The 11981-nt window shown below is 42.4% G+C and overlaps 1 long non-coding RNA gene across 1 annotated transcript; it reads right to left on the bottom strand.

The window, feature by feature from the left end:
* Positions 1-1327: 1327 nt before the first annotated feature.
* Positions 1328-4727, bottom strand: LOC126992957 (uncharacterized). The gene is made up of 4 exons (XR_007747194.1): positions 4576-4727; positions 4012-4166; positions 3577-3748; positions 1328-1516 (listed from the first exon to the last, which is right to left on the bottom strand). It is a non-coding gene; the product is annotated as an uncharacterized LOC126992957 (long non-coding RNA).
* Positions 4728-11981: the final 7254 nt, after the last annotated feature.

Genomic DNA, 11981 nt, shown 5'->3' with positions numbered 1-11981 from the left:
GCAACTTCATATTCTGGGGGGAGGGTAATAATGGTAACATAGTGCATAACAATGGTGGGTTTTACCAGGAAGTCACTTGATGGATTGGCCTGGCCCATGTTGTTATGGACTCACTCAAAACAAGTATTTGGTGTGGTCAGTTTCTATGCAAGTGGACATGTATTAAAATCTTAATGTCACTTAATTCTGCTCCTTCTGGTTTTACTATATGGCTATGTGACATTGACACTGAATTTAGTGACTTGGAGAGGTGTGTTAATGCCTTTGGCAGTAAGTGTCTACCCATGATCATGGGGTATTGCTGGAATGACTTTGTGTCATGACAGTGACTATGTGATGAAACTGATTCGAGGCCTATTACTAGCTTAGTCTGTGAATGCTAAATGTAGCTAAATGGTCATGTGGCGCGCCTCCCAAATGTCTATCCTGTTCACAGGGCTGTGTCTGTACAAGACAACCTTGAGTGGAGGAGACCTAGGAGACGCCCACATGACTCATGGCTGGGGCAAGTCGATAGATCTTCCCAGGAGGTGGTTAGAATATTTTGCATAGCTAACAATTAGTACTTCCATACAAAAATAATTATCATTCAGGCATGAATTATCCATTTTTACAAGTGGTGGCCCACCAGATGCTCCTCCTGCCAAGGACCCGGTGGAGGAGATTATAATGGAGTTTGTGGGTGATAAAAATATCACTGTTCATGGAATTCTGGGGATGGACTCCTCCAGGTTACAACTCGCAAATGAACTTATAGGGTATGTATTTCATCACTTGTAACTGCAATAGTCTTTCCTGTACTTGCTTCAAAATCTTGACTATGTTTGACTCATTCATTCCCCAAATTTTCGTTTTGGTGTTTGACATCAACATATGCATTTCATCTGTGCTACATTCAACTTTATCATCTTTCTTAAGTTTTATAAAGTATGACCAAGTGACACCAGACTGTGCAGTGTCATTAAAATACTGCCAAAATAATGTCAAGATAACATAAGTGGTTCCTGATTCCTTAACCCATCTTTATAAGTGCCATTCACTTTTTTTTTCCTCCTACCAAGCTTAATGCATCTGTCACTTGACTCACTTCATTATGATGAGTACAGCTACATTCTCTCCATATTATTTATGTCATGAGGTGAATAGGATGTACTGATCTGATGATTTTTTATAGTTGAAAACAAAGTGGTTGTGGCACAAGTAACTACTGTATGCTAATTTGTCTGCTGATTCATAGGGGCCTGATGGTCGGCCCAGGCCCGTCATGGCACTGCCTTTTGTTTAGAGTGGTTCTATTTTTTTTGGCTCATGGTGGCCCCCAGAGCTCATTCTTGATTTCGCTTGTGCTGTACATCTTCCTCTAAAGTCCGGGTTGATAGGTGGTCTTCAGGGCAGCACGTGGGTAGTCTTAGGCCACTTGGTGGTGACTGAAAAGGTTAGCGGCGGATTCGAACCCACACCATGGACAACGTGCCGAATGTAGGGACGGCACGCTAACCACTCAGCCACCGCCTCCCTATAATGAAACAAGTTGTATATAACTTACATAGCCAACAGTTAATCACTCTTTCAACAAATTCCAGTCTCATTTAAACTTCACATGTTAATTGAAATAATTTTGTGTACTATTTCTACAACTGCATTTTTTTTTAAAGATCCACCAGAGGGGCAGAGGCAAAGGCAGAGGATACACACGATGCTCTTGACTTTCATGACTATTGCTTCCCGCAATCAACGCACCCACCGATACTGCCTCTTCCATCACCATCACCTTCACCACCACCACCACCAAGCACCACGCAGGACAGCAGATTTACAACCCCAAGGCAAGACTTAATGGATGGGGTTTTGGTTGCCATGAGGCAGGGGTGGGAGGCTTACAGGGATCTTTGTAAAGAACAGGAAAAATATTATAGGGCTAAAAGAGAAGGAAATGGAAAACAATAAAAAATTATTAATCCTCACAACATTACAAGTCATTTCTTTCTGGCATTTTTGAAAGCCATATCATATTATTTCACCATATACAGTCTTGTTGGATATGAGGCATGGAGGCAGATGAAGGTTAAAAACATTACAAACTAATTTTCCTTTTCAGATAAAGATATCCTTTCGATGATCCTTCATGAATTACACAGTCATTTCAGAGTGTTGATGCTATTTATAAATACATGGTACTACAACAGCGTCTAAATAACTAAGGTGTGTAACCCCTTTCATTTTCTCGGACACACACTCAGATTCCATGTCTCATGCACATCCCGCCCCTCCCGCCTCTCTCTCTATCTATCTGGGAGTGGATGTCTGAGTAAATGAAAGGGGTTACACACCCTAGTTATACAGACGCCGTTGTAATAACCAGCATTTATAATTTGCATAAACATTCTGAAATGAATATGTACTTCAGGAAGGATCATCAGAAGGGCAATCTGTATCTAAAAAAGGAAGATTTGTTTGAATTATTTAACCTTTATTTGCCTCCATGCCTCATATATAACAACACTTTATATGCAGAAATGCTTTAAAATAATATTTAACATGATGCATATTCACTTTGCTTGTGTGCACCTGGAATTTTGCCAGGCATGATTTAAAGGGGTCAGTTATGCATGCTGAAATGGTTTATAGTAATAGGTAACATGATGGATATCGGTATCTTTGCATGTGTGCACCTAGAATTTTACCAGGCATTAATTAAAGGGGTCAGTTATGCATGCTGAAATGGTTTATAATAATAGGTAACATGATGGATATTGGTATATTTGCTTGTGTGCACCTAGAATTTTACCAGGCATTAATTAAAGGGGTCAGTTATGCATGCTGAAATGGTTTAAAGTAATAGGTAACATGATGGATATTGGTATCTTTGCTTGTGTGCACCTAGAATTTTACCAGGCATTAATTAAAGGGGTCAGTTATGCATGCTGAAATGGTTTATAATAATAGGTAACATGATGGATATTGGTATCTTTGCTTGTGTGCACCTAGAATTTTGCCAGGCATGAATGAAAGCTGTCAATTATGCATGCTGAAATGATTTATAATAACATGTAACATGATGGATATTGGTATCTTTGCTTGTGTGCACCTAGAATTTTGCCAGGCATGATTTAAAGGGGTCAGTTATGCATGCTGGAATGGTTTATAATAATAGGTAACATGATGGATATTGGTATCTTTGCTTGTGTGCACCTAGAATTTTGCCAGGCATAATTTAAAGGGGTCAGTTATGCATGCTGAAATGGTTTATAATAACATGTAACATGATGGATATTGGTATCTTTGCTTGTGTGCCAGTACAACCCTCTCTTCATGAAGTGTGAATCTCAGAGATGTTCGTAAAGTGTTCATTAAAGGATTATAATTCTTTTTAATTACTTTAATTTACCTATTTTTATAATTTATAGTCTTTAGATTTATTAACTACTGATAGCTACTAAAAAGGCAATAATTCAAATGGGCATTTAACAACTGAGGTTTAAAAATCACATGACCAATACAGGAATAGCAAGAAAGTAAAGCAAACAATAAAAATAAAACAATAAGCATGAAAACTGGCCATATAGTACACTATACTTAGTTTGTATGCGGATGTGGTTGAACAAAGCTCCATGTTGGCACGACTATGCTAGAGCAGCTTGGTGGTTGTTGAACTCCCAGCTTCCGCCCCTGCCATGGATACACAGAAGGTACGCCCCTGCTCCCACATTGATGATGACAGACTTGGTGAGGAGGACCTTGGAAAGTCCTACAATGAGGAGCAAGTCCATCAGAACTGAGATGAAGGTGGTGGAAACATTGAGGTATTTGGCCACGGACAAGATGCAGCAATGTGGCAGTGATGACCTTGAACCCTTGCAGCCTACCATTAGTTGTGTGATTACTCTAATTACCCATGGCAGCAGCAGGCATACCAGGCATTGTTGGGGCCACAGATGGCACTTCGCATTAGAGATGTGGCACAAAAGGAGTATGAAGAAGAGTATCTGAATCGAAAAAAGTACCACACACTCAGGTGTTTGCAAGAAAAGCTGTAGATCCATCTCTGGAATGCGGTGTCCCTCACAGGGGCAGCATTTTCCCATGGGACGGAGTAGATCTCTGTTGGCCACCTTGCGACAGCTACCACAGCACTTGCCTGACTGGTGGGACCTTAGTGTCGTGCCCTGAAATACAAGTATTAGAGTATGTAAAAGCATATAACAATAATGCCATCCAATTCTTTTATCACCAGATGAAAGATTTTTTTTTAAACAATGATTATCTTTGGAGAATAAAAAGTAACAGAGGCAAATATTATTTTTTTGTGTTTGTGCAGTACAATTTGCTGTTTCAATAAACTATCTATTAAGGTATTTGTCCAGTGATATAATTGACACTTGATTACTAAAAACACGAAAAAAAAAAGAAAATTTGCATTGAGTGGTACAGGCAGAGAACAATACATCCTCATAACAGTTGTCCTCAAAATCATTCAAAAGAGATGTAATAAGGTGTTAAAAATAAATGTTATAAAGGATCTTTAAAAAAAAAACAATGTGTGTAAAAATAAACTACCAATTTAAACATGCTCACCCAAAGTGAAGTGCAGCAAAGTCATCCCTGTAGCGAATACCATCTTGAGGTCGCTCCAGGGCCTCCTCATTGACCTCACCATGATAATCCTCAGGGAGAGGAGGAAGATCTTCTGGCAACAGCATATTTCTATCTTTGCAAATGTTGTGCAGAACAGCACAGACCAATGATTTTGCATGTTTTCTTGGGGTCAAGTCTGATTTCCCCATGCAAAATGTGGAAGCGCCGTTTCAGCTGACCAATACCCCTCTCAACTACACTTCTTGTTTTCTTGTGGGCATTGCAAATAGATACACTATGATTAAAAAGGCTGCAATACTTGACATGTAACAAACATTATAAAACAATGCCCTTACTCAAGGCAGTTTTTCACGGGAACAATTTTGGTTGTGCAGGCCCTGTCCGTAAGCAAAATGCTGACAGATGGGGCTCCACTCATGGACCAGAAGGGGTACTAGAGCAGATAGGCAGGAGCTATTTTCTGCTTCTCAGGCAGCCCGCTCACGTCAGCCTCAAACTCGCTCTCTCTCTCTCCACTTTCTTGTACTACTTTGAATTTTTATATGTGGCTTCATAAAGTTTATTTATAGTAGTTTATACATACCCTCCACTCGATCTTTCTCTCTCTCTCTCTCTCTCTCTCTCTCTCTCTCTCTCTCTCTCTCTCTCTCTCTCTCTCTCTCTCTCTCTCTCTCTCTCTCTCTCTCTCTGTTTTATACTACGTACAGTACTTTGAATATTTATAGGTAGTGACTTTGCATACATCATATTTATTCCTATTTGGGTTCTGATTATGGCAAGTCTTTTGCAATCCAGTGTTTTCACTCCACAATACTACTCGTGAGCATTTGTCATTAAGTCATCTTCTGCCTTTCCTGTCTTTAAAAATTGTTAACGATACATTTAAATCTCCAACCGTATTTGTTTAAACTGAGCAACTCTTCAATTCATCTCATTCATCCAGGTGAGGTGAGGAAGGGTGAGGTGTGTATTTATTGTAAATGTAATTTTGTTTTTGGTTTAAAAATATGTATGTTAAAACATAATATGACTGACAGAAATTAATGAACATTTATTTCTACTTGAAAGTAGGTATACGGTCCCCGAAAGTCAAGATCAAGACCAAGATTGCCCAATGCCCATCAAACGTAGTGTCCTCGTGTGATTAGTGCATGTCATGTTCCCTCAGCAGCTCAGCGAAACCGCCCGAAGGTCCCGATCAAAATCGTTCCCGTGAAATACCGGCTTTATGGATAAGTGCTAGTTTCTGATATGTAAGTTAAATTGCATATTAAATTATAGGTGTTAGTGACCAACACAAAATAATGCAGTGCAACCTTGGTCACTAGGGTCAATTTATGTGGGGCCATCTGGGAACCTGTTCAAGGTAAATGTGTAGCCGTCACTGAAGGGCGTCATGGTTAGGGGCTATCCTAACTGATTAAGTTGTACATTCTAAATTAAGTGGTTAGAGGTTAGAATCATAGTGGAGATGGCATTCCCTGGCAGCCTCACATGTACCATGTTGGCCCCACACATAGCGTGATCTAATGGGAGGCTTTGCCACCCTCGGGTGTATTTTTTAACGCACTGCATTCAGGGCCCAAGAAAGAATTCATATTAACTTTGCAAGAGGTGAGAGTTCAAGTCGTTTAGGCCGTGATCCATTTAGGCCATGATCGTTTAAGGCTGAGTCGTTTAGGACGAGATCCCAATTTAATTAAAACAATTAAGAAAAACAATCATTTTATTCAAAGGTAGCCCCTATATTGTCATTAAAAGTATTCAAACACTTATGTTTTTTTTTTTTTTAATTCAACACATACCTCATCATCATTTCATAAAAAAGTTCTCAATATTGCCTAAATGACCCACGGACTAAAGAGTCGTGGCATAAATGACTCTCGGCATAAATAGATAATGACCAAAACAACTCTCAGCCTGTGGGGATCACGGCCTACCGCAAACGACTCTCGGCCTAAAGGGACCACGGCCTAAACGACCTACCAAATTTTACCTAACCTAACGTGGTGACTTAACACCAAGAGGTTAAATATAAGCATACCTGTTATAGGCTCTTTGGTCATCAGTCAGTGGTTGGCGGTATGGGGTCAGCAGCCATGGCTTGGAGGGGTAGCCACTGCCTCCTATAAGGTGGGATCCAGCAGGCATTTCATCACTCTGAAACAGCTGCTGAAGCCCACTGTGCTGCAAGATGCGGGCATCATGAACAGACCCTGGCCAGTCTGCCACAACGTCCAGAATTTTATACCCAGCATCGAAAACCAGCTGGGTGTTGATGCTGTGGTAGTTTTTTCTATTGACATATTCTTCTTCATAGTCTCTTGGGGCCACAATTCTAATGTGAGTGCCATCTATGGCCCCAACAATGCCTGGCATGCCTGCTATTGCCATGAAAGCAGCTTTCCTCTGTTGAATTTCAGGAACTGCAGTTGGAAACCTTATGAAGCGTGTGATTATTTCTTTTGAGCACAAGGCATCCAGCGTCTGAGTAATCACACGACTTATGGTAGGCTGCGAGGGTCCAAAGTCATCACTGCTACATTGCTGCATCTTGCCTGTAGCCAAATATCTCAATGTTATCAACACCTTCAACTCAGCACTGATGGGATTGTTCCTCATTGTAGGACTTTCCAAGGTCCTCCTCACTAAGTCCGTCACAAACAAGATCCCAGCACGATCCAGACGATATCTCCTGAGGAGTTCAGCATCGTCAAGGGCTTCAAAGACGTCCTTACGAGGTAAATAACGCCTGAGGAGAGGTCTTCCGTCCTGCAGTGCACCCGCCATGTTGTGAGTGTTGACTTCCACTTACGCTTCTTTAACGGTGCTATGGGAGCCCCTTCCCCGCCTTAAATTTTCCGCCCGCTAAGTGCTCCAGCTCCAGCGCTAAGCGGCTCGGCGCCATTTTAAGTAGAAAACTTAACGATTCTTTGCCGTTAAGTGCACTTAGCGATGCTAAGAACGTTTGTGTATACCGCCCCTGGCCCTTGAGCCAGCTTATAGACTGCTGAGTTGCTAGTTCGGCTCCGGCTACGGGTGCAGAGGCACCCGTGCCCCCCGACCAGCTAGGCAGGGCCTCATGGCCTGAAGCCTAGCTCCTCTGCCGGGCTCTAACCATAGCCCATCCAGTCAACGAGCTGGTAAACATAAAACAACAACAACAACAACAACGATGCACTCCTCACCCGGATCTGCTACGGGTAGCCCAGGGCTCCCGTGTCTCCACTGTGCTACTGCCGGCGGAGGCGTCCCCTACACCCGCAACGAGACTTGCATCGCCTCGACACTCCCTTACCGGGCCGCCGTACGGCCAAAGACCCTGTTCCCTCTACATGGGGATAAACCTTAGACGACGATGCACTACCATCAGTGACACGCCAGTCCTCGTCGAGCGAGCAAGTTGGCCGGTGTAGCGAGATATTTTGACCGATCTGAAAAGAGTGACCGACCCAGGATATCATACCGCATCCCGGCAGAACGCCAAGTAGGTCCGCGGCGAGAGGATCCATCCCAAAACATTATCCAATGGGGACATGCTCCGACACTCGTTACTTTCCTAAAAACTTATATCGCCTAGTATATCATTCAATATATCTATTTTAAGGAACTATATGTCACTTGCAGTCGAAAATCACCAAAAACTATGCATGGAGCGCCCTTCGGAGTGAAATAAGTCATTTAAAAAGTAGTAGTCGACCGTGACGGACGTCCGTCCCTGCCCTGCTGTGACCGGCGGGTTATTACCGAGCTCACCGATACATCTACCGCAGAGCAGCAGCGTAACAGCCTTCATTAACCCGTGGGCGTCGGCTACGGGAAAGCCGAGAAGTGGCCGAGAAACGGCAACATTACACTGCATTTTGAGACTAAGAAAAGAGCATGGAACGTACATCAGAGTACTCCTCTCATAACCATAAAGCCGTTAAAAATATTTACTTATACTCAAACTCCATTCTTTTTGGGTGGTGTTTGTTACAAAATAAAGTCTCGTGACACGTGGCATCTAGCCGAGAGTCACTTGTTGTCTACTTTAGAGAATTTGACAAGTGATTGCTGTATGGATAGCTAATTCAGTCTGCCATGACCTTACATCACCACCTATGACAAATAAGCCCACCTCAAGATCAATCAACCACCACAATGACCGAGTTCATGCATTGTGGGTTGCTCTATGCCGCCACCGCCTACAATTAGCTCAAATTTGGCGTTTTGAGCCGAGCCCAAAACTGGGTCCGCCGTTTCAGCGGACCGACTCGCGGGAGCCCAAAAATGGGTCCACCGACGCTGCCGGGTTAAGGAATAGTTCCATGGCATGCGTTATATACATGTGACTTCTTAACTTTGGGTGATATATATATATATATATATATATATATATATATATATCTATATATATATATATATATATATATATATATATATATATATGCACAAACATAGGGAGAGAGAGAGAGAGAGATAGATAGATATAAATAGATAGATATAGATAGATATAGTTCGATAGATAGATAGATAGATGTAGATAGATAGATATAGACAGATAGATAGATGTGGATGGATATATATAGATAGATAGCTATAGATGTATAGATAGATAGATGTAGATAGACAGGTGTGGATGGATAGACTGAATTATTGAAATCTACACTCTCTATAGAAAGGTGACGAGGAGGCCTGATCGAAGGTTATAAATGGATTTTTTTTTTTTACAACAAAGGAGGCAGCTCAAGGGCACACACAGAAAAAAAAAACAATAATAAAAAAAGCCCGCTAATCGCTGCTCCCAGAAAAGAATCAGAAGAGGTGGCCAAAAGCAAGGTCAAATTCGGGAGGAGAGGTGTCCTGATGCCCTCCTCTTGAAAGAGTTCAAGTCGTAGGCAGGAGGAAATACAGATGAAGGAAGATTGTTCCAGAGTTTACCACCGTGAGGGATGAAAGAGTGAAGATGCTGGTTAACTCTTGCACAAGGGGTTTGGTCAGTATAGGGATGAGCATGCGTAGAAAGTCGTGTGCAGCGGGGCCGTGGGAGGGGGGGAGGCATGCAATTAGCAAGTTCAGAAGAGCAGTCAGCGTGGAAATATCGACAGAAGATAGAAAGAGAGGCAATATCGCGGCGGAATTTAAGAGGTAGAAGACTATCAGTAGGAGGAGGAGAGCTGATGAGACGAAGAGCCTTAGCCTCCACTCTGTCCAGAAGAGCTGTGTGGGTGGAGCCCACCCCCACGTGAGATGCATATTCCATACGAGGGCGGACAAGGCCCCTGTATATGGATAGCAACTGCGCGGGGGAGAAGAACTGGCGGAGACGATACAGAACGCCCAACCTCGAGGAAGCTGATTTAGCGAGAGAGGAGATATGAAGTTTCCAGTTGAGATTTTGAGTTAAAGATAGACCGAGGATGTTTAGTGTTGAAGAAGGTGACAGCTGAGTGTTGTCGAAGAACAGGGGATAGGTGTTTGGAAGATTGTGTCGAGTTGATAGGTGGATAAATTGAGTTTTTGAGGCATTGAAGGGCACAAGGTTCCTTCTGCTCCAATCAGAAATGATAGCAAGGTCTGATGTTAAGCTTTCTGCAGCCTCCAGTCTGGAGTCGTGTACTTCCTGTTGTGATGGTCTTCTATTGAAAGAAGTTGAATAATGCAGAGTGGAGTCGTCGGCATGCGAGTGGACAGGACAGTTTGTGATGGAAAGAAGATCATTGATGAATAACAGAAAGAGAGTGGGTGATAGAACAGAGCCCTGTGGAACGCCACTGTTGATAGGTTTAGGGGAAGAGCAGTGACCGTCTACCACCGCAGAGATAAAACGGCCGGAAAGGAAACTGGAGATAAAGGAACAGAGAGAGGGATAGAATCCGAAAGAGGGCAGTTTAGAAAGCAAAGACTGGTGCCAGACTCTATCGAGGGCTTTCGAAATGTCTAGCGCAACAGAGAAAGTTTCACAGAAACTGCTAAGAGAGGATGACCAAGAGTCAGTTCAGAGAGCAAGAAGATCGCCATTAGAACGCCCCTTGCGGAATCCATACTTGCGATCAGATAGAAGATTAGAAGTGGAAAGGTGCTTTTGAGTCTTCCGCTTAAGGATTGATTCAAAAGCTTTTAAGTTTAGATAGACATGAAAGTAAAGCTATTAGGCGGTAGTTTGAGGGATTGGAGCGGTCACCCTTCTTAGGCACAGGCTGTACAAAGGCATACTTCCAGCAGGAAGGAAAGATAGATGTTGATAGGCAGAGACGAAAGAGTTTAACCAGGCAGGGTGTCAGCACAGAAGCAGTTTTTAAGGACAATAGGAGGCACTCCATCAGGTCCGTAAACCTTCTGAGAGTTGAGGCTAGAGAGGGCATAGAAAACATCATTAGGAAGAATCTTAATAACAGGCATAAAGGAGTCAGAGGGGGGATGAGTAGGAGGAATATCCCCAGAATCGTCCAGGGTGGAGTTCTTACAGAAAGTTTGAGCGAAGAGTTCAGCCTTAGAGACAGATGAGACGGCAGTGCTGCCGTCAGGGTTAAGGAGAGGAGGGAAAGAGGAAGAAGTGAAATTGGAGGAGATATTTTTGCCTAGATGCCAGAAGTCATGGGAAGAATTAGAAGAAGCAAGGTGTTGACATTTTCTATTTAAGAAAAGAAGTTTTGACATTTTCTATTTAAGAAAAGAAGTTTTCGTAAGTCGGAGAATAGATTTAGCACGATTCCGGGCTGAAATGTATAGATGGATGAAGAGCTTTAATGATTAAAGGGGGTGTCAATAGGGTTTTGGTTATTAAAGAACCAGGAAGGATATACGTAGCAATGGATTTAAGTTTGATAACTTAAGATTCAACAAAGACATAGGCAAGAATTGGTTTACCACTAGAGTGGTGGATGAATGGAATAGACTTGGCAGTCATGTTAATTTTTATGTGGGTGCCAATAACATAGATACATATTCATGAAGGGGCTGGATAAAGTCATGGATAGTGTCGAGGTAATTAAGGTGGGGTTAGGATTACAGGACCTGCCTTGTGTAGGCCAACTGGCCTCTTGCAGACTCCATACGTTATAAGGTTCTTATGAGAGAGAGAGAGAGAGAGAGAGAGCGAGAGAGAGAATAATAATTTGTATAGGTTCTTGTGATCCTTCTCCTCTCTTCGAGTTGAGTGTATAAGAATAATTGCAAGAAGTGAGTCGTGAGGTTTTCAAAATGTCCGGAGTCAGTTGTTGCTATGACAACGTTGACCACTTTTTTTTTTTTTATGTGATCTGTGATCGGAAGTTAGTTTGTGAAGTTCCGATCTCCACATTCCGATTACCTTTTACAAAGATTTATTTTTTCCATTCCGATCGCCAATTGATGTTCCGATCAGATCGGAAGATCGGACGATCGGACTAATGATTGGAAGT

This window comes from Eriocheir sinensis, unplaced genomic scaffold (assembly GCF_024679095.1).
Source record: "Eriocheir sinensis breed Jianghai 21 unplaced genomic scaffold, ASM2467909v1 Scaffold53, whole genome shotgun sequence".
Lineage (NCBI taxonomy): Eukaryota > Metazoa > Arthropoda > Malacostraca > Decapoda > Varunidae > Eriocheir > Eriocheir sinensis.
This window is presented reverse-complemented; position numbering and strand designations above follow the sequence as displayed.